The 23,564-nt window shown below is 39.5% G+C and overlaps 1 pseudogene; it reads left to right on the forward strand.

Annotated features, from left to right (window-relative positions):
* Positions 1 to 14,097: 14,097 nt before the first annotated feature.
* LOC147431446 (shikimate O-hydroxycinnamoyltransferase-like) lies at positions 14,098 to 21,180 on the forward strand (annotated as a pseudogene).
* The last annotated feature ends 2,384 nt before the right edge of the window (positions 21,181 to 23,564 follow it).

A 23,564-nucleotide genomic window follows, 5' to 3' on the forward strand; every position in this document is an offset into this window, starting at 1 on the left:
CTACAAGCTACATAAGCGTATAAGTTAGGGGTAGGCCCTCAATAATTTATCTCCTAAACTTAAAAATAAGGGAGGGGGTATCATATTTAGGGGGCGGCGGGGGGGGGGGGGGGGGGGGGGGGGCGGAGTGAGAAAAGGAAAAAATAAGAGGAAGTTTTTGTGCTTCAAAATCATGGCTTGCCAAAAGAGTCTTCCCTCAAACTTGTGAGTCAATAGCTACCAAGATACATACAAGAACCAATAGTACTTTGTATCAATTGCTTGTTTTATTACTATAGTTCATTTTTTGAGATATGAAAGCTAAAAAGAGTTTGTATATGCAAATTTACACGGATAACCTGACACAACTTTATAACCATGTTCTTTTAGTAATTTAGATTGGTCAAAATTGGACGAGTAGCTAGAGTGCAGGCTGGACGGACACATAGTTTGAAAGTCAAACTAAGACACATTGAAGGTACATCTAGTTATCAACAAAAGTGGATCCTTAGAACATTGCCAGTCACTATGCTACACGCTCTTTGACTAGTTTTACTTAGTTAGAACATGTGAGACCTAAATTTTATATGTAAGATAGGGGTATGATAGTTTTTTGCATTGACATTTGTATAAGCGTAAAAAGGGGGGTCATATTCCCTAATATGAGTCGTATATAGGGGTTTTATCAAAGTTGTCCGCTCGCAGGTGGCATCCTGTTTTGTATATAGAGTGAAACCCCCGGGTTTTCAACACACATAGAGTACACACACACACACACACACACACTTGTTTATCACTCTCGTGTCTTTCCTAAGCTCTCCATAGTTGAAATTGATGTTTTTTAAGCCACATGCACACACACACACAACCTACTCCTTAACACTCATCCCACTCTCATAATCACCACCAAAAACTCTCACAAATCAGCCCATAAGCTCAAAATAGTCAAATTATAGCCACCATCATTCACACACATGCATATGCTCTTGTATATACGTGCTTCACGCAAACGACTTCAATGAAGTGACGACCCCTGTGACAACCGCAAAGGCACTTGACTGCGACCACTACAAAACGACACGGCACAAGGGAGGATTTTCTGAGAAAAGCATAAAGTCATGAAGCTCCAATCAGGTGGGCTATGCCTATGTTCACCAATTTTGAATGGCAACATCAACCTCGTAAGCATCTTTTACTCCATCTACGCCCCTCCATTAAGAAGAGGATGGAGTCTAGGAGGGCCTCTTTATTTGCCATGAGCTTATGGAGGTGATTAAGATTTTGACAAATAGGTGTACGCCATGTGTGCAAGAATGGTGGGTGAGTAAGAGATGTGCAAGCGTTGTCGAGAAATTTACGGTCTTGCCAGGAAAGCACCGGGCTTATGGCTGTGAGAGTTTGTGAGAGAACTCAACAAAAACTATATAAAGGAGTTAAACCATAGATGCCATGAAGACTAGGGTTTGGAAAGAAGTGCAATCAAAGAAGACTCACTCTTTCTCTCTTGCATTCACACACACAAAGAAAGAACGCAAAAGAGAATGTCAAAACAATACGAAGATGAAAACATCAAGGCTATGGTCATATCGTATCATGGGTAGTATGAAAGGGTTAATGGATGAGTTAATGGCATTCAATCTTGGCTGACCAAATAGGCTACGAATTGTTCTTTGGAATTGTAGTTTTGTGCTTACCATAATATATATATTTTGTCTAGTGATTGGGATTAATTGTGTGTACAAATCCTCTTGGTTCATAGCAAGATACTACGCTTACATCAAAAGAAAAATTATAGTCTATGAGAGGTAGTATGATGGGATCCGGTGATAGAAGTATTTCATTGAGCCTTTCAGGGTCGAACAGAAACACTATACGTTGTTGAAAGTGTATTTTACGGCTAATCCATACGTTAATTCTAATAGATCGTACAGAGTGAAAGCGATAGAAATGATCATCGTGTGGGTTATTCATCTAGGATAGTATGTGAGAAATGTAGATATGAGAGAAGTGAAGAGATGAGAAGTTTCCCTCCCAAGCCCTATTCTTGCCCGTAGGCAATAAGGATACTGCGGGGAGAGATGTACCTGTAGCAAGAGAACCTAGAGAGGATGAATTACTAAGAATGAGAGAGATAGGTTCAGTTAAGGAGATGATATTAGATATATATATATGTATATGTTGGATTAGAGATGAAAAAGAACAACAAGAAATCAAAAAGACATCAATGTAGAACACATCTTACTTGACAAACCCTTTGGCAACATTATTGATGGAGAGAGAAGAAGAATGGAGAATTCCACTTTGATTGATACACCAATTGCAAGACCTTCTTTGATTAGAGTTGATCTTCCAAGGTTAGCTTGTGACAAGAATGGCTAGTCTTCTTCGAGGAGAAAGTGTAGGCTTAGGCTTATGTTAATGGCTAAGTACAATTAGGCATTACTACTCACTCCCTCAAGAATTCCTCTCATCAATGGCTTGAATGCTTCATTTCCTTCCAAGGAAGAAGAGGTCCCCTTTTATAGGTGAAGGGAACCCCCAAGGGTTTACACAAGAAGAGAGGAGCCAATGTGAACAGGAATTGGAAAAGTTGGAAATGAGCTACCCCTGCATGATGTGGGCAGACTGGGGTCCAGTATTTTGATCATATCTCCTCAACCGTGGCTCCAAATAAAAAAGTAAAAATATGGGAAAAAACTTCAGCTCATTAGCTACGATTTTCATTTTAAAATTGTTTTCCAATTTGGATTGGAACCTTGTGTAAAAAATTCATCAAAATAGGGTCCATTTATGGCAGCAAAAGTCTTCATGTGGTCTCCTTAGCCTAGACTTTCATTTAATTCCAAAGGACACCTCATGCCATATGAAAGCATGACATTGCTGCTTGACAAAGTTTTGTAATCATGCTTGCAATAATGCATTAAAATAAGTGTATCTTTGAAATCATGCCACCTAGTGTCCCACTAGGATTTGATTCTCTCCTAGTAGCTATTTAAAAAGAAATATAAGAAAAGTATAAAAAATACATAGAATATATTTATATTGGAGTTTACCCTAGATATAGGATCCAGCTAGGGTGTGAGATGATAATGAAATAGTAGAAATAAAGAATCAATGCTTTTTGCCCCAAGTTAAAGAGGCGGAGCTATTGATGCTTTTCCCATAGTATTTTTTGATGGTAAAGTAAGGATATGTTACCCTTGAGAAAAATAATAGGATGAGATAGAAGGCTTATTATTAAACTTAAATATGCATATGTACACTATAGGAAATATAATTATGTATCTAAAAAAATACAAGATAGATCTTGTAGCATGCGTTCCCACTATGTACGTGTCACAGCACGACATCCACTCCCTCTAAACCTGCACATCCTCCGGTATGTGCCACATTGTCTCTTTGTAAGATTAGACCTCTTGTACATCTTCCTTGTCTTCTTCTCCACTGGATGATTCCAGAGCTTCATGTTCACTTTGATCTTCACCTGTGTTTTTCTCTTCTTCCTCATCCATATGTTCTAGATCATTGTCTCCTCTTCTCTTAAACATTTTAATCCTTTTTCCTGCAATGGGAATCTTTACTTCTGTACCATCTAGTTCAAACAAGCTGTATGTAGCATTTTCATGCACATGCTTTACAACATACGGTCCAAACCATCTTTTTGAGAACTTACGCATGACTGTGTGCTGGTTATCAAGGCTACTATCATACACTAAAACCCAGTCACCTTTGTCAATTTCTTTGCTCCCGAGTCAATGTCGCTTATCAAAATAGTCCTTGTTTTTCAACCTTGCATTTTTGAGTCGTTCTTTGCAGCTTCAATGTCTCCAGGTCTTCTCTCTAGCTGCCTTATACGCAGTGCAAGGAGATCTTCCCTACTAAGCCCCTCTTGCCAAGGTAGTACATTCCATGTGGGAATTGTATCCTCAATCGGCATCACTGGCTTTTGACCATGCATTAGCTCCGCAGGCATGTAGCTAGTTACTGAGCTATGTGTTGTACGATCATCCCATAAAGCATATGGTAACAATTTTGGCCACTCACCAACTCTTCCTTCGCAAGCCTTGGCCAAAGCTTTGATGATAGGAGGATGCCCTCTTTCACTCTTTCCATTGCCTTCAGGGTTGTAAGCTGTAGTAAGAGAAATCTTGATCCCTAATCTAGAAAAGAACTCCCTTGCTTCTTCGGCATCCAGTTCACCTCGATCTGCAGTGATTTTTCCCACACAACCATAACGGAAAATCACCTCATCAAGAAGGAATTTGCACACAGCTTCTGTGGTCTTAGCTCTTAATGCTCTTCCTTCAACCTGGTTAGTTAGGTCCTCTCGTGCAAGAACCAAGTATCTCATCTGCCAGAGTTCTAAAGGCATCGTGACTAGATCCACAGCCCATTTATAGTGCATGGCTAGTGGATATGTAGGGTGCAATCCATCACGATGTCGAACATTTGAATACATTTGACAAGTTACATATGACTCTACAAACTGAGATACATCTTTATACATACCCTTCCACCAGTATTTTTCTTTCAACTTGGAGAAGGTTGCCCACACACCCCTGTGTCCAGCCCATAGACTCTCATGAAACTCTTGCATGAGCTTTACTTGAGTCTCTTTTTTACATATAACCCGTTGTGGTGTAGCACCCTTTTGTTTAGGATGCTTCCACAAGTAACCATCCCTTAAAAAGTACCCATATGCTTTCCTGCGTATCCTCTTGAATTCTTGTTCAGACCAATCATCCTGTTTTGTTAGAGTACTCAAGTACCTTCCAATAGAAATCCAATCACCTTCATAAAGATCTTTCAAGAACAATTCAAGTGAATTAGTCATGCAGACATTGTTACCTTTGACATGAGAGATAGAATAGAATTTTGTGCCTACATCATCTCCCTCATCAATCAGTTGTGACTCATCTTCATACCTTGCCCTTGATAGCATATCTGCCACTGTATTGTCTTTACCTGCAATGTGCTTAAACTCGGGATTTAAGGACTTAATGTAGGCAATCCACCACAACATAGCAATGTCTGGTGTTGAGCAGCTTGTAATCATCCCAAGAAGTGGTAGACAATCTGTTTCTACAACCACACATGCACCAATTAGGTACTCTTTCCCACTTTTCAAGGTTGTAACCATACCCCATAACTCTCTCTTTATCTGTGGATAGTTTCTTTGGCGAGCACTTAGTACCTTTGCTCCAAATCTTACCACATATCTGTGTCCTTCTTTGTCATCTTGCCCTATTGCCCATCCAATCCCTGTAGGACTGGTATCTACTGTCACAATCACTGGCCTTTGACACTCATAGTCTACCTTTCTCAAAGGCGTTGCTGACTGGAGTAACTCCTTTAGCTTTTTCATGGATTTTACATGTGCTTCTGTCCATTTAAACTTTTGATTCTTTCTAAGGCTGATAAAGAGGATCAGCTACATGTGCATAATGTGGAATCCAAATAACATAGAAGACACATGCTCCCAGAAACCTTCTAACCTCAGTGATGCTAGTGCATGTTTCTTTCATTCTTTGGATGGCATCTACCTTTGATGGACAAGGTTTCCTACCATATGGCCCGCACATGTGCCCCACAATGAGCACTTCTTTGACACCAGACATATACTTTTTCCCTGACAATGTAAGATTCACTTCTTCCAACCTAGACAAAATTTTATCACAATCATTTATGTGATTTACCACAAACCTGCGACATCCCTTGAGATCCAAATCTTCATCTTTGTCACTTTCTTCACATCCTTTGATAGGCAAATCATCAATGAAAGGCATTGTGGTTTGAGGAATAAAGTCACGTAAGACCTTATTCATCCCATTCATCATATGTGCAACCGAGTTGGTTGCTCCCTGTGGCAAGGTACACATCCTTACCAAACCCAAAGGTGTCCTCATGGTTGTCAAGTCTCTGCTTTCGATTACAAGCTGAAATTGATCATACCCTGAGTAGAGATCCCCATTGAGTAGATTGCCCTCCCTGCAAACGCCTCTGCAAATTCATCCACAATTGGACCTGTACCTACATTTCTAATTGTCACCTTGTTCACTGGTTGCATATCTTGGATGAAGCGTAGAGAACAATTCTTCTTTGGAACTGTGAACCACCTATTTGAGTATGGAGCACAAGAAGTCTCCAAGATTCCCATTTTGATTTTCTCATCAGTAGCTCTACTAACTTTGGCAAATGAGCCTTTGGAACCGGAATAGGCCGCAGATTCCAAGGCACATGAGGTATTGTGAAAATTACCATAGGAGCTACAATATAAGGATCAACACATCCTATCTCATGTGGCTCAAATGCAAAAGCCTTACCATGCTTTGAAAGCATTTCTTTGAAGCACTTTGTCTCCTCTTGTGTTAGAAACTCCTCGCAACCAATCTGCAACTCTTGAAAGGACTCCTTTGTGAAGGTATGCCCGATCTTTTTAGGATTCCGCAAACTTGGTTGTAAAGAAGCCTGTTCAATCTTTTCCCTGTTGTTGGGTGGTAAGGGTGAAGCTACTGGTTTCACCTTCTTTGCTACACTCTTGTATTTAGTTTCAACATGGACTTCTGGGCCAGACCTCATTATAGCATCAAGCTCACCCATAGTATCTACAAAAGAAACTTGTTTACACAAACCCAAAACATTTTTAGTAGGCTTTAGCAACCCACTCTTTTTCATGCCTATTTGTACATTATGCACATATTGCCTCTCATATCTCTTCAAATCTTCAAGTTTTGTAAAACATACTGATCCATTCCTTGTTACCAAGGAGCTCATCGAGAAAGTTTCACCTATTTTTGGATCAGGCGAGACCCGTTTTCTTTCTGTACCACTGCAATCCCGCTTTACAATGGTACTTGGCCAAAACCCATCATTTCTCTATGATCATGAAACTCTTTGCTTACCTTTGGTAGAGGATGTTCTCTGAGGTTGTCACGATTTCTTTCATGGTTTACACAGACTGTGAGAAATTGGACAGCTCGTTTACCATCTTTGCTACGTATTCTAGCATATGCTGAACCATCGTCCATTACCTTTGTTACCATTCGAACTCCCACAATGTAGGGTTGTCCAAGGATGAGATGATATGAAGATGTATCCTATACAAAGAAGTTTTGGTCAATCTTTACATCACCTATTGTTACCTTCACACCTGGACATGCTGCATACAATTCACCGGATGAATTGTTTGCCACTTTTACCATCCATCCATGATCTGTGTCCATCGGCCATTTGCACTTGTTGTAGAGACTCTTTGACATTATGTTTATTTCTGAACCATGGTCAATCAAGGCAACAAATGGCTCTTCAAGATCACCTACCTTGACTAAAGTTTCTGTAGTAGCCCTTGCCCTATGACTTCGTGAATAGTAACTCCTAGGAATATCTTCAACTTCTTCATCATCATTTGAGAAATACACTTGCTTCACTCTCCCACTAGATTGGTAGCATTCGACCACAGCTCCATCATTCTCCTTATTTTGCAGTTGCATCCCTTGTGTCTTTGAGGTTTCCCCTTCAACCTGTGGACGAGAAACTTCAGCAAGGGTTTGCCTCTTTCTCTTGATGATGTCAATGATCTCCTCATGGAATTCACGCTTTGCAATGCCAAGAACTTCTCCCAGAGTAAACTCAATCTTTCTATTCAAGATCCTTTCCTCCAAGACTTTCTTTAAATCTGTAGCAACCTCAATATCAGATTGTAGTTTATAAGTTGGGCCTTTTGTCTTACCTTTTGTTGGCTCTTTCTTCTTTCCTGTTGTAGAATCCTCCATGAGTACTTCAGGTGGAGATGCTCCTTGTGTTGAGGGTGTTTGAGAAGGCATTGAGTCGCTTCTTCCCCCACTTCTAGAAGCTCTTTTTGATGGTCCTTCATCAGCATTCTCACATCTGCGCTTCTCTTCTACAATTGCCTCATTTTGTTGGCATTTTGTAATGTAAGCATGCACTGACAATGAGTCCACTGGATCATTCCATCCTATTTCTAGACATATGCAATCACCTGCTTCATGTAGAATCTCTTTTGTAAGCTTTCCCTTTTTAGCTAATTGCATGACATTTGGCCAAATTTGACCATGATGGTCACTCACCTCTTCATCACAAAAATGTTCAATTTTTACTCCATAAGTAGCTGCCTCAACTGAAGAGGTGGCATGCTTGGTTGCCATATCTTCAACTAAGGTTTGCATTCCCCCCTTCCCAAAGTTAGTTCTCAAGGGTAGACTTGTCTCTCTTAAGTGGATTTTACCATCCTTAAAAAAGACAACATCTTTTGACAAAGCATCACTAAAATCATCACAATCCCTTCTTACATGGTCTGTACTATCACACCAAATACATCTATTAACAAACCCTTCTTTGGGTTGTTGTCTTTGCCTAGGAAGTGGCCCTGATGGTTGGCCTTTTTCTTCAAGCTTTGCAAACTTCACCTTCAAGTCACGCATTCCCTTCACAAGCTCATCTAGCATGGACTCATCAAACTTAGGAGCAATAAAAGTAGGCTTTACCATTTTGTCAGAAGTTGAGGTGGAAGGACTTGTAGTGTTTACTACCATCTTGTCCCTTCTTCTTTGTCGTTTGGCAAGCAGTGAGACAGCACCTTCAACCTCATTCCAGTCGGTCTTTAGTCCTTGCTCAGCATCTTTATCTTCAAGAAGAAGCTCCAAATTTTCTTGAAACTCTTTACCTGCAGCTTGTAAGAAAAGATCTGTCTTCTCTGCATCTAGTGTGGCCCTTTCTGTCCTAGTGAGTTGTGCATAGCGCCGCTCAAATTCCCTAAGTAGCTCTGTTATTGATAGTCCTTGCTTTGGCTTGACTACCCATTCTAAGAATGTCCTTTTGGTCACTCTCTCCGAGTCCTCCATGAAATATTCCTCCTTTAAAGCTACTTTGAGTTCTTCCCAATTTCTCCCATGCCCATCTTTAATTTCCCTAACATGCTCCCTAATTTCTGGAGCAACAACTAGCTCAAAGCTTTGAATCATCTCACCTTCTGACACGCGATGCAGCTCCATCTCCTTCACATACTCGCGTAAGTACTTGGTTACATCTTTGCCATTGAACTGATCCATTCTGTTGACGACCGCTTGTATGGCCTTCGTTGCTGAAATCTCCCTTCTTTCAGTAGCATGTTGTTGTTGCATGAACATTGCAAATGCTTGAAACATTTGCATTGTTGCTGGGTCAAAATGCATACCCTGTTTCTCAACATGATCACCCATGGTTACCCACAAACTCTCACCCTAGCAGATTCACGTCGGGTTCACCAAAAATATGTCGAGAAATTTGCGGTCTTGCTAGGAAAGCATCGGGCTTATGGCTGTGAGAGTTTGTGAGAGAACTCAACAAAAACTATATGAAGGAGTTAAACCATAGATGCCATGAAGACTAGGGTTTGGAAAGAAGTGCAATCAAAGAAGACTCACTCTTTCTCTGTTGCATTCACACACACAAAGAAAGAACGCAAAAGAGAATGTCAAAACAATACGAAGATGAAAACATCAAGGCTATGGTCATATCGTATCATAGGTAGTATGAAAGGGTTAATGGATAAGTTAATGGCATTCAATCTTGGATGACCAAATAGGCTACGAATTGTTCTTTGGAATTGTAGTTTTTTGCTTACCATAATATATATATTTTGTCTAGTGATTGGGATTAATTGTGTGTACAAATCCTCTTGGTTCATAGCAAGATAACTACGCTTACATCAAAAGAAAAATTATAGTCTATGAGAGGTAGTATGATGGGATCTGGTGATAGAAGTATTTCATTGAGCCTTTCAGGGCCGAAGAGAAACACTATACGTTGTTGAAAGTGTATTTTACGGCTAATCCATACGTTAATTCTAATAGATCGTACAGAGTGAAAACGATAGAAATGATCATCATGTGGGTTATTCATCTAGGATAGTATGTGAGAAATGTAGATATGAGAGAAGTGAAGAGATGAGAAGTTTCCCTCCCAAGCCCTATTCTTGCCCGTAGGCAATAAGGATACTGCGGGGAGAGATGTACCTGTAGCAAGAGAACCTAGAGAGGATGAATTACTAAGAATGAGAGGGATAGATTTGGTTAAGGAGATAATATTAGATATATATATATATGTTGGATTAGAGATGAAAAAGAAAACAACAAGAAATCAAAAAGACATCAATGTAGAACACATCTTACTTGACAAACCCTTTGGCAACATTATTGATGGAGAGAGAAGAAGAATGGAGAATTCCACTTTGATTGATACACCAATTGCAAGACCTTCTTTGATTAGAGTTGATCTTCCAAGGTTAGCTTGTGACAAGAATGGCTAGTCTTCTTCGAGGAGAAAGTGTAGGCTTAGGCTTATGTTAATCGCTAAATACAATTAGGCATTACTACTCACTCCCTCAAGAATTCCTCTCATCAATGGCTTGAATCCTTCAGTTCCTTCCAAGGAAGAAGAGGTCCCCTTTTATAGGTGAAGGGAACCCCCAAGGGTTTACACAAGAAGAGAGGAGCCAGTGTGAACAGGAATGGGAAAAGTTGAAAATGAGCTGCCCCTGCATGATGTGGGCAGATTGGGGTCCAGTATTTTGATCATATCTCCTCAACCGTGGCTCCAAATAAAAAAATAAAAATATGGGCAAAAACTTCAGCTCATTAGCTACGATTTTCATTTTAAAATCGTTTTTCAATTCGGATTGGAACCTTGTGTAAAACATTCATCAAAATAGGGTCCATTTATGGCAGCAAAAGTCTTCATGTGGTCTCCTTAGCCTAGACTTTCATTTAATTCCAAAGGACACCTCATGCCATATGAAAGCATGACATTTCTCCTTGACAAAGTTTTGTAATCATGCTTGCAATAATGCATTAAAATAAGTGTATCTTTGAAATCATGCCACCTAGTGTCCCACTAGGATTTGATTCTCTCCTAGTAGCTATTTAAAAAGAAATATAAGAAAAGTATAAAAAATACATAGAATATATTTATATTGGAGTTTACCCTAGATATAGGATCTAGCTAGGGTGTGAGATGATAATGAAATAGTAGAAATAAAGAATCAATGCTTTTTGCCCCAAGTTAAAGAGGCGGAGCTATTGATGCTTTTCCCATAGTATTTTCTGATGGTAAAGTAAGGATATGTTACCCTTGAGAAAAATAATAGGATGAGATAGAAGGCTTATTATTAAACTTAAATATGCATATGTACACTATAGGAAATATAATTATGTATCTAAAAAAATACAAGATAGATCTTGTAGCATGCGTTCCCACTATGTACGTGTCACAGCACGACAGCGTGACCAAAGGATGCATGATTCCCCCAAAAAGGAGGTGGACAATTTTATTATTTTCATCCTTCTATAACTCCCACATATGATAGCCAATTTCAGCAAAGATTATAGATCCGCAATCTACGCACCAAGCTCTTCTTTTCGATATGTATGCTACATGATATGATTTTACCCGCTAGATTTTAAATTCAATTTTGGAGGAAATTTGAATTCAAATAAACTAGTTGTTTTACCTCTGTTTGAATTCAAAAGTTGTCATTTGATTACTTTCTAAATACCAGAGTTTTGAATTCCTTAAACTGTCAAATAAAGAGGCCCTCCTAGACCCCATTCTCTTACTAATGCATAATCTCTCATTTGTGTGTTAACACAAGATCATTGTATATTTTTTACTCTATATTTGAAATCTAGGGCATGAGTAAGAGAAACAAAGCCATAGTAAATGAAGTCTTGGCAGCCACTACCGCTATAAGTGGTGGATTTGAGTCTTTTCCAATGACAAACCACCTTCAACAACCTCTTGTAAAAAACCCTCTCTCTCTCTCTCTCTCTCTCTCTCTCAAATAAGCTAGCTACGACTAGCATACCTTGTAAAAACCCCATTTATCTACCCTCCATCTCTCTCTTCCCCTACTATTTTCTCTATGTGGACCTCTATCAAAAGAATCATTGCATCAAACATGGCTGACCCACGGTCACATGGTGTAGGTCACATCCCAATAAAAATATAAGAAAATTTTACCCTCTTTTTCTTTATAAGGAGGGTTCTCTATCACCAAAACACACAACGCTCTCACCAAAGCACAAGATCTAAATTATTAGAGGTTATGAGCATTTTGAGGTGTAGGCACTATGCCTCCACACTTTTAATATAGCTAAAAGTGTTAGTCCATGTAAAAGCGCATTGGGAGACACCATCACACCACAAGGGTAAGGAGGTTAGGCACACACAACCTACTCATCAACACACATACCACCTACATCATCATCAATCGCAATTCCTTGGTGCAATTTGAAGTGGGAGGATTTGACATTCAACAAGAGTGAAGGTTACCCTCACGGTATTCCTTGACATCATCTGCACAATCAAGGAGGCACCTATGGTCTCCTCCTTCATCTCTTGCCCTCTCTATCCATTAAATCTCTCCCCCCCACAAATATCTACTTTTTTTTGTTATGTCATTCTTCCTATTGTGCTAGATTTGTGAGTATGTCACATAGTTGTTTATTTCTTTTTCTTTGTATGTAGAGGTGAGGTTCGCCACCTTACGATTGTTTTGTTCTTCTGATTTGCATGAATAAGTGTGCGGGTTATCCAAGAGATCATGCGGCAAGTGCATGCGTTAGTTGAGAAGGGCATGGTTAGGCCTAGCTCTTCTCCATTTTGTTCACCCGTGTTATTAGTGCAAAAGAAACACGGCAGATATCGTATGTATGTCGACTATAGAGCACTAAATAGGATCACTACCAAAAATAGGTTTCCCGTTCCATGGGTAGAAGACCTATTTGATAAGCTGCAAGGGTCAACCTACTTCAGTAGGATTGACCTAAAAAGTGTCTACCATCAAATAGGGATATTTGATCAAGACATTAGAAAGACCGCATTTTGCACTACGTTTGGTCTTTAGGAATACATTGTCATGCCTTTTGGCTTGACCAATGCACCAACCACATTTAACTGCTTGATGGGGAAGCTATTCAAGCCTCACCAAACCTTTACTGGAGAGTTCTTTGATGATATCATCATCTACTCTAATCTTTATGTTGGAGACAAACCCTTGGAATGCCCACACACTATTCACACCTCCTATTGTTGTGGTATGCAAGTCATGTGAGCTCATACACTTTCCATCTTCGGGAGGAGAGGTTTCCATGTAGTGTGAGTGAATGAAAGTAGAAGGAGTAGAATCTTGTTTCATGGTGTAATGGAGGTGAGAGAAGGAAGAGGAGCTAGCTTGGTGTGAAACTATGTGGCGGGCAAGGGGAAGAGACGGGGGAGGAGATTGCTTGGTGCTACAATGGAGGTGGGAGAAAGCTAGCAGAGAGTAATGTTGGACTATATGGGGTGCGTGTGGTTGTTGCAGCAATGAAGAGCTTAGAAAAGAGTTTGTAGAGAGATAAAATCACTTTTTAGCTATAGAATAGGTTTGGAAAGACTTTGGGGGGTCGAAAATGATGTTTTGAACTTTTTTGGAAAAATTAAATTTTTGGAATTTTCTAGTGCACGTTTTTGACTTTTGGAGGTTCAAAATACTTTTTTGACCATGAAATAAGTTTGGGGACCTTTCATGGAGGGAAAACTTAAAATTTGGAACTTTCTAAAAATTTGAATTTTTTAGTGTATTTCTAAATTCGAACCAAAAAGTGGGAGAAAAAAGGTCAAAGTGGTCCCCCCCCCCCGCCCCCCCCTCCCGCCTCCCTTTCCCCTAGCCACCTTCCTTACCTTCTCACTATGTAAGAGGCCATTAACAGGTGTAAGGCTACCTTGTCCCCCTACTTTTTTGAGGGTATCGAGTGTGTCCACCACCCTCTTCCTATTGATAGCTCTAATTAACCTTAATCCCAAAGTGCCCCTAGAGGGTTCACATTTTTCCTAATGATGAACTCTACCTATGCTATGTGTACTAGACATGAGGCATTGTATGCTCAAAAAAATGTTTCTAGTAAGGTTTACTAGTTGAACAAGTTGATGGACCTTTGGATGAAGGAACATGTAGCCATGAGTGTACATCTTAATGAGTCAAACTCAGTTTATAGCCAATTGTCTGCTCTGAAATTCAACATTGATAATGAATTCAAAGCTACTTTCCTACTATACACTTTATTTCAAAGTTGGGATACGTTCATGACAACCATGAAAAAATCCAATGCTATACTGATGTATTTTGATGTGGAGAGCTCTTTGCTAACGGAAGAGCTGAAAAGACAAAATATTACAGCTAAAAAGTTTTCTAGTGCGTTGCCAGAGATAGATCTTAGCAAAGGGAGAAATTGGAAAACAGAGGCAGCAACAAGTCTCGTGGGAAAGATGATGAGTGCCATCGGTATGAAAAGAAAGGACACTTTGAGCCTGATTGCGTTAAGTGAAAGAAAGAGAAAGGCAAGGGTAAATTTTTTGATGATAGCATAGATGACAAAAAGGATGGTCAACATGAAAAGAAGAGCATGATTCAGATATAGAAAAACAATGTAGTCAGTCATGTGGATAGTGGCCATGATATTCTCTTTGCTTCTTCTTTTAGTGCACAATCTTTGGTTTCTAATTCTGATGATGACATGCACACCTAGATTTTGGATTTGGTTGCTTCATTCCATGCCAACCCCACATCAAGAATGGTTCTCTAGCTACAATGTTGGTAATTAGGGTGTTGCTCATTTGCGGGACAACCATGCATGTGATATTAGGGAGTTGATAGTGTGCAGTTGAAATTTCAGCATGGATCATATTTTACATTGCATCATGTGAGGCATGTACCCAAGCTCAAGAAGAGCCCGATAAGCACATGGCAGCTCGATGGTGATGGCTATCACAAAATCTTTGGGGATAGCAAGTGGAAAACTAGCAAGGGATCTAGGATCATTGATAGAGGTCCCAAAAGTAAAACTCTATATCCACTTCATGTATCTAGTGTACAAAACCATGTAGTTTCCATAACTGAGCAGCCAAGTGTTTCCTTGTGGCATTGTAGGTTGGGACACAAGGTGAGCATGCTCAAACTCCTCAGAAGAAATCTCTCTCATTGAAATCTGCTCTCTTGGAATTGGTACATTTTGATGTATGTGAGATGCAAGGGCTATCTCTAGAGGTATGTACAATCCAACATAAGGATGAGGCCCTGGATAAGTTCAAAAAATTTGTGGGATTTACTAAAAATCATGTCAGTAGTAAGGTAACGTGTCCGCGCTTTGAGAATGGGGGTGAGTATGTGTTAATGTCTTTTTAAGACTTTTGTGATAGTAAAATGATAAATAAAGAGTTGAATGCACCTCAATATCCACCCCAGAATGGGGCTGCAGAGCGGGTAAATCAAACTATTCAAGAAAAAGTCCAATGTATGCTATCTCATGCTGCATTACCCAATGGTTTTAGGGAAGAGGCTATTATGACAGTTGTACATTTGATTAATCGATCACCACCACATAGGTCTTTGGGTGGGGGAGTTACCCAAGAAGAATGGTCGGGCAATCCACCTTCGTATGCTCATTTGAGAGTGCTTGGTTGAAAAGCTTTTGTGCACATTCAGAAGGGAAGATTGCAATAACTTGGAGCTAAAGTCCTATAAGTGTGTATTCCTAGGATATGGTGATGATGGTGAAATGGGGTATAAATTATGGGATCCCAAAAGGAGGAGAATTGTCCGTAGCCAAGATGTAATCTTTCAAGAGGGTCGCAAGCACAAACAACCTCAAAGGGCTAAAGAAGTCAAAACAGTTGTTCTTTTGGAAGATGTACCTTTTGGAAAGTAGTGTATGCCCAAAGGTCAACAAAAAATTGATGATGATGTTCTTAATGTGTAGGGAATGGTGCTAAAACTTCTTAGCCAAAAATTTCCCATCGTAGCTCATAGTCAGAGCAACATAAATTAGGACAATAAAAAATGGCACACTCACATGTAGGATAGCATGCAAGATAATTTTGATGAGATCTTCTCTCCCATAGTCAAGATGACTACTTTGCGGATTGTTTTGGTCTTGGATGCATCAAGGGATTGGTAATTCATACAGATGGATGTAAAAATTGCATTTTTACATGGTAATTTGCATGAGGAAATGTATATGCAGTAGCTTGAAGGTTTTGTCAAAAAAGGGAAGGAAAAGATGGTATGTAAACTCAAAAGGAGTTTGTATGGGCTGAAACACACATCTCAAGAATGGTATCTAAAATTTGATACATTCATCCAATCTCAAGGGTTCAACGAAAGTTAGACTAATCACCTCTTCTACACCAAGAGGGTAGCAGATGCCAGTTTGATTATCTTGGTGTTGTATATAGATGATATATTGATTGTAGACCGAAATATTCATGCATTTGACATGTATTCATGCCTACAATAGCTTTGATATGAAGGATCTTGGTGAGGCCAATCATATTCTTGGAATGCATGTATTTAGGGATAGGTCAAAAGGTCTCCTTTATTTGTTGCAGTAGGAATATGTATCCATGATTTTGGAGCGTTTCCATATGGAAGGGGGAAGAAATTGGTGTACCATTGACTCCATATGTGAAACTTAGTGTAGCAGACAACCCTACATTTGAAAATGAAAAGGATGAAATGTCCAAGATTCCGTATGCTTCAGGTGTTGATACCATTGGCTCCATATGCAAAACTTATTGCAGCAGACAACCTCACATTTGATGATGAAAAGGCTGAAATGGCCAAGATTCCATATGCTTTAGCTGTTGGTAGTTTGATGTCTGCTATGTTGGATACACGTCCTAATATTGCATTTTTAGTGGGAGTGGTTAGGGGAAACATGGAAAATCCTAGCTAGAAGAATTGGGAAGCAGTAAAGGGGTATTATGAGGTACCTCAAGGGTACAAAGGATTTATGCATCTGCTTTGGCAAGCAAAAGACATATGTGATGGGATTTACGGATGCACACTATGCTAGTCATGAGGCCTACAGGAAGTCTACTTCGGGGTATGTTTTCACATGCATAGGGGGAGCAGTCTTTTGGATATCCATGCTACAAAATTGTGTTGAATTTTCTACAAGAGAGGTAAGTATGTTGTTGCTACGGAGGCATGCAAGGAGGCTTTATGGCTTTCTTGCTTGGTGGGAGATCTTGGCATTTCAGAGATTCCAATTCTCTGTTATTGTGATAGTCAGAGTGCTATCATGCTAGCTTGGAATCCTATATTTCATGAAAGGATAAAGCACATATAGGTGAAATATCACTTTATCTAGGATTTACTTGACAACAAGAGCATTGATCTTGTCAAGGTGCAGACCTTCTCATGAAGGGTCTTCTAGTTGAGAAGCTTGCTCATTGTTGACAGATGATGGGGCTTAGACATATATAGATGTTTTCAAATTGTACATAGATGATTCTCTTTCTTTACTTCAACATGTTTCCTTTAGGTGGGAGGTTGTTGGGATAAAGGGCCATGTGCCTGTCCATAATTGGGAGGTTGTATATTCACACCCTTATCGGGTGGTTGTATAATCCTACACTATATCTATCAGAAAAAACCTAAAGAGGTTCAACTCTTTTGTACCCACAAATACTATGTCAAAGCTATCATGTTGTAAATTTTGTGCATGCATCTCCATCACTTTATTGTTGTGTTTGATCCTACATTACAGTCAGAGTGTTGTGTCTGAACTCAATAGACTGCTGCGTTTGAATTTTGCAAACTACTGAGTTGGAAGCTGGAGGTTGAGTTTCATTCCATCCTTACAAATAGGGCATACATAGATTGACATCAAGTGCCTAGAATTGAAGTAAACAAGTACAAAGTGCATTGCAATTTTTGAAAAATTAATTGAATATATGATAATTGATTACGTGTATAGCTAGCTATCTATAAAATGGTCCAATTTCACGGATTTCCCTACAACTGTTTGAGCAGTGGGACCAAGGGACTATTTCTCTTTGCTGTACGTGATCTCATAGATTTTGGAGGGCATTGATTGTTTACTTTCTTAGCTAATTGTGATTGCTATCACCTTAGCTTTTGTTGCGGAACATGAGTGGATGAGTAGAGCCAATTGACAAGTCATAACAATAGCTTATCTTGGGACTTGATGATCATTGAGAAGAAGCAAACTATGTCCCAAAAGGCTCATTGTACAACAGAGGGCTACGAAAGGGGGTAATTCAAATGAGCAAATGGTTGGAGCTTAATCATTCTCCTCAAACCTTTTTTAACTTACATTGGTAGTTGTTTTGCAGATTTCCATTTAGCCTCTAGATAGTGGACCCATCTTTGAGGCACCCATCTTACTCTAAATCAAGCGTAGTCGATTTTTCCTTATTTCTCATGGAGCCACCAGCGAGCGAGCGAGAGAGAGAGAGAGAGAGAGAGAGAGAGAGAGAGAGAGAGAGAGAGAGAGAGAGAGAGAGAGAGAGAGAGAGAGAGAGAGAGAGAGAGAGAGAGAGAGAGAGAGAGAGAGTTATGTGTTGCTAAAATCGGAGGGAGCAAGGATTCTTGGATGTTGATCATAGAACTTGGTACAAAACATATATGAGGAGGAAAACGCTGAGGAAAACGCTCATAGTAAAGAATGGTTACGTAGAGGAGAACATTGAGCTCCAATATAAAAAATACATTTCCAAACAAGGAAATATGTAGATTGACATCAACCACCTAAGAATAAAGTAAGCATGTACAAAGTAGATTGAGTATTCCAATACATAAGTTGAGCTGCCCCCAATGATGAGAAAATTAGCATGTATCTATATAATAATAGATATGATGATCGATATTGAGCATATACTAGTGAGGAAAACATGTAGCTAAACTAAAGGAAGCATTGAAAAACTCAGAAAATACAGAAAGCATCAAAATACTAAGAATTAAAGTGCACTACCAGCTTGACAATCATGTACAAGTGACCTCCAATTGTGATGTTAAATTGTGTTAAGCTACATAGAAGCAATGTGAATAGTTTAACATTTTGTCTTACGATGAAGCATCAGTGAGTGAAAATTCTAATTATACACTACACATCATGAAGAAGTGCCATAAAATGTACGGTGAGAGTTGGCATTGTGGTCTCACAAAAAATTATAAGAAATGGAAGTTGCGCCCTACCTTCTTGTAGGCTTTATGTGTGGACCAAGAAAATGCATAGGCCTAGGAAATTGGATATAAATATCAAACCTTGAAATGTTGTCGAGCTAGAGTCGTGGTTGTGTAGTTGAAACATCCACTATTGTGAATATATGTGCTTTTTGCGGCACACAAAACAGGAGATAACACAAATATAAAAGATGCAAGATATAGATTAAAACTTAAAGAGAAGTAGAGATAACTTTATTTTGCACGTTATAGATGGTGTAGGTTTTACTATATAGATGAGTTCTCATCTTATAAGTTATGGGGCAATCACTACAATAAAATGGCTCAATCAATAGGGTGTGATTACTCAGTTGATTGATGGGAGGCTCACTTTTGTTAGGGCAGTTAGCCCAAAGACTATTTTCTGAAATCTCAAAGGAGAGCTATGCCACGTTATTTCAAAAAATAGTCTTTGGGCCAACTGTCCTAAAGACACAAATGATCAAGACTTTAGATTGTGACTTTCCTCTCCCCCACTTTCTCACTCTTTCTCTGCACCCGATGTCAGTTTCTTCTACTGATAACGCTTTCTAATTTCGCAGGTGGATCATCAGATGAATATCGCCATGTACAGGTTACGAATACCTCTATCGTAAAGCCACTGCATCCTACTCACAGATTCAATTTCTACCTTTCTCCTTCAGACACCATCTTCCTGAATTTCAACTACATCAGAAGTGTCCTCTTCTATCCTCTTCTAGCCAATGCTGATTATCTGCAAGAAGAAGGGTGTTCTTGTTGCGACATCCAAACCTTGAAATATGGATTGGCCAAGGTCCTCGTGGACTTCTATCCTGTTGCTGCACGCTTTTGCCATGAGAATGACGGTGGTGGTGACAAACACAGCAACATTGTTATTGACTGCAATGATGTCGGAATCGAGTTCAGAGAAACTTTTGCAGATTATGATTTTTTCGAGCTGCACGAAGAGAAGTTTTCCATCCATGACCTCTATAGTGACTTGACTACACCGACTCCTTTGAACCCATTTGAAGACGCCTTTCTTTCTATCCAGGTAAACTCAATTCATTTATGCATGTACCATGGGCAATCTTAGACTGCTGTATTTTTACATACATGATGCAGAATAATGTTATTCTTCTCTGTTACATACATTGTACATGTAATATGAGCAATGCTACCTTGTATTTTGTGTTTATGTATAGATGAGGCTCATCCAATCGAGTTGCCTTATTTCTTCACCAATTTTTTTCAGGTTACCACATTCAAAAATGGTTGTGGAATCGTCATTGGTGCAACTACCAGTCATGCTGTTTTCGACGGTTCCTCTTATCATATTTTTTAAGGTCTTGGGGCCAATGTTGTGAAGGTCTGGGCGTGTCACTACCTCCATTCCATGTGCATATGGTGCTTGATCCAAAATGCTGGCTGGATACGTCAAAGCTTGGGTACGATTTGGCTCCTGAACCAAGAGTTGCTATGAAAATCCCTAATATAAAGCGTCCTTCGACGAAAGGTCATTGCAAAGTTTTGCATTTTGATAGTGTTGTAGTTCAGTAGCTCAAGCAGAAAGAAATCCAAGAATCAGGAAATCCTTCAATGAGCTCCTACCAAGCCGTGCTTGCGTCAGTATGGAAGAGATTGGTGGGAGCATATGAAGTGCCGTCAGAAGAGATGGTAATGAAAAGCTTTGATTGTGCTTTCAAGGGCTGTATATATACAATTGTGATCTCCTTCTTGCACATTCGCTAACCAAGTTGTGTTGATGCATTAACAGGTTTGTCTCTATCTAAAGGGAGACTTGAGGCAGCGATTGAGGCCCGCATTGACACCTACGTATCTTGGCAATACATTGGATGTGGTGAATGTCCGAACAACGGTGGCGAATTTGAGGGAAGAAAGTGTGGGTGTAGTCACAACAAAGATAAGGAAGGCAGTAGATGTACTCGATGATGCAAGTACAATTCTCTCTCTCTCTTGAATGGCTTGCGATGGAATGACCACTCTGCACAAGGCACGCAAACTGGTTGTGACAGCAGCAAACTGTTCGTGAGAAACTCCACGCACATTGAGGCAATGCATTTCAGGTCAGGTCGTTAGTTTTTTATGCATCATTTGTAGGCAACCGCGACGGTAAGAACTACAGTAGTAGGTCAGTTTTTGACCTGCATAGGCAGTAGCTTGTCAGTTTCAGGTCTGCACGTGTGTACAATAGCAGGCAACAGCTTGCAACTCATTCATTGCTTCGGCAACAACCATTTTTTGACTCCGGAGAGCCATCTTCAGCAGTGGGTTACTGTGTGGGAGCAAGGACATTAGAGAAATTTTATTTAGCACACTGTATACTGTTGAATACATCATTTTTCTTTGGATTTGGGTGCTCCGACTGAGCATAAGGCATAGATACAGGTGAAGCCTTTTCTTTTCCGAGAAAAAGATCCTTCCATTAGTTAATAAAACTTCCCATATGGCTACAAACATTTTTGTGGATCTTGGTTACTGACAAGGTATTTTGGTGATTTTGACTTTTTCTACATGTCTCATGAATGGTATTATAAGTATGATGTCGTAGTTGTTCTTCTTGCCAAAACTGCCAATAGTAAATGTATGCTCATATTCAATTTCGCAAGAGGTGATAATTACTTTCTCTAGAATCCCTAGGGGTATCTCCATATACCCATCTGCAAGATGTAGTTTCATTTATGTTTCTCTTAAAGCTGATTTCTTCTTTTTTTTATAGGTTTCTTTTGTAGCTATGGCTACCCAACTCCAATGCCAAGAATTTCCATAGTGGTGACACCTTAAAATTCCACTAGAAGAATTGTGTTTCCAACTTCTTCTTTAGAATATTATCCAGCTTTGTTCAACGATAAAAGCATGGTGGTAATGTGAGGATTTTCAAGTTCTTGGCTTCCCTCTTGAATTTGTGATGAAGGATCCTTCACACCAAACTTTTCTAGACAGCCTCCTACCATCGTCCACATGTTTGTTCATATTCGTAGTAGCTGAACTAACATTATTGTGCATGTCACAGGCATTGACAAAATGTCTATCAGCCCTTTAGAGTCGATGACTTTCTTAGAAGAAGTCTCCGTGATGGGATTGCAACAACATCTAACTTGGCCTCATACTCTTCCATTCAAAAAGATAGTGTTGTTAGTGAATGGGGTTGGTTGTCCATAAATATAATAGATTCTTGGTCTCCCCAATAAGATTTCACTTCTAGATTTATTTGAGATCTCGCCTCAAATTCATTAATTGGTGGAAGAAACACTCCTCTCCCCTCACTGGCCTGGTTTATGCGTTCTCTTAGTGCACTGGCTTCATTGGCCTCTCTGACTTGTTTCCATAGTTTGTCAAGGCCATCTATTTCTCTACACTCCCCTGGTACACCTAGGTGGAATCCCTTGGAAATGTTTTTCATGGTATTTAACATTATTCTTGGTTCTTTTGTTGGGTCCTTGAGCTTTGGTCCATGGTCGTGACTACAATCTATCTCAATTCTCTCCTACTTTGGTGGAATTATTGGTGCTGGTGGGACAAGTATCACATCCTCGGGTTTTCAAACTGGAGGTTCTAGTAAAGCTTGGGCTATTCGAATCATTTTTTGGCACATTTCAAGCCTTTTCTTCTCTAGATCCGCATATGGATATGTCATTCACCTTTGTTCTTGAGTTGATGGTTTTTGATCCACGTGTCATAGGATTATAGCCCGGGGGATTCACTCGCTATAGAAAAGGACATGCCACCTGTGACGAGTGGAGAGTCCTAAAAAACCCCCCCATTTTCGACTCATGTGAAGTAAAAATGACCCACTTTTCTACACTTATAAGACATGTAGCTACTAAAATTATTATACTCCTAACCTATATATAAGGTTTGGTATAGTTCTTCACCTTAAAGTTTTAAAAATCCAAACTTGACACCATACAAGTTACATTTTTAAAGTCCATACCTTAATTATATTGGCTTGTATTCTCTTTATAGGGGCATGCAATGGAATAACCACATGCACTTCAATAGTAAAAGTTGTCTTGTTTACTATCAAAAATCTTTGATTTGTATGTCTATATGTATGTTATCATCTCTTCCACTACCCCAACCACCCCTTTGTTTGAGGATTGACCAAACGAGCATTCACCTCACTAGACACGTAGCCCAAAACCACATTTGTAGTCTATTATTTTGTCAAGCTAGTGCAGTGATACTCATGTAAATCCTGATTTTAGAGTAGCAAGTCAATTCCCTGAGTTGCTATTCTGTCATGATCATTGTAAAGGTCCATGTGAACTGGCCACTGGAAATTTAGAATGCCCTAGGTATAAATGTCAATAACCTTAATGTGAAAGAAGGCTTATCTTTAAAGAAGAAGGGAGCTTTGAGAACGTACGCTCAAGATACAAAGCTACTCCAACTTGTAATTATTGCAACTAATGATTGGGTAATCCATTTTCAGTTTTGAAAGTTGCATATGGTGTTCCTCTTTCTTTGGTCTTTCATTCGAGTGTAAGAATTGTCAGTTTTGTTGAGGTTTGCATCTAAACATTAGTGAGCCTAATCATCA

This window comes from Adiantum capillus-veneris, chromosome 21, assembly GCF_014529385.1.
Source record: "Adiantum capillus-veneris isolate H3 chromosome 21, ASM1452938v2, whole genome shotgun sequence".
Lineage (NCBI taxonomy): Eukaryota > Viridiplantae > Streptophyta > Polypodiopsida > Polypodiales > Pteridaceae > Adiantum > Adiantum capillus-veneris.